We start from the raw sequence: 562 nt of genomic DNA, 5'->3' as shown, positions 1-562 counted from the left end.
GTAGGATTGCCCAACCTTCCTTCTGAGGAGTGGCTGGTGGGTTTGAACCGCCAGCCGTCTGGTTAGCAGGCAAGTGTCTTAGCCACTATGCTACCAGAGTGGATTAAGGACCTAAATGTGCAAACTAAAACCATAAAATTCTTAGAAGAATAAGAAGGGATAATACTTTCAGGTCTAACTTCCAACAGTGGATTATCTAATAAACATACAAACAGCAAAAGACAAAATAAATGAGACTGCCATAAAAAAATTATTTTTGTTGTTCATCAGAAGACTATACCAGAAAAGCTACCAATTGGATGGTTATCTTTGGAAACTGTATACCAACAAGAATCTAATAACACACACACACACACATACATATTAACAACAAGATAAATAACCCAATCATAAAAAAGGTCAAAGGACTTGAGTAGACATTTCATCAAAGAGATCATTCAGATGGCCACTGAACACATTAAACGATGCTTAGTCTCATTAGTTATCAGAGAGATGCAAATCAAAACCACAATGAATACCACTACACTCTCACTAAGGATGGCTAAGATTGAAAAAAAACAAA

This window comes from Orycteropus afer, unplaced genomic scaffold (assembly GCF_000298275.1).
Source record: "Orycteropus afer afer isolate SDZICR_OR568_19922 unplaced genomic scaffold, OryAfe1.0 scaffold00064, whole genome shotgun sequence".
NCBI classification, from domain to species: domain Eukaryota; kingdom Metazoa; phylum Chordata; class Mammalia; order Tubulidentata; family Orycteropodidae; genus Orycteropus; species Orycteropus afer.
The sequence above is the reverse complement of the archived record's forward strand: the minus strand, read 5'-3'. Positions refer to the sequence as shown.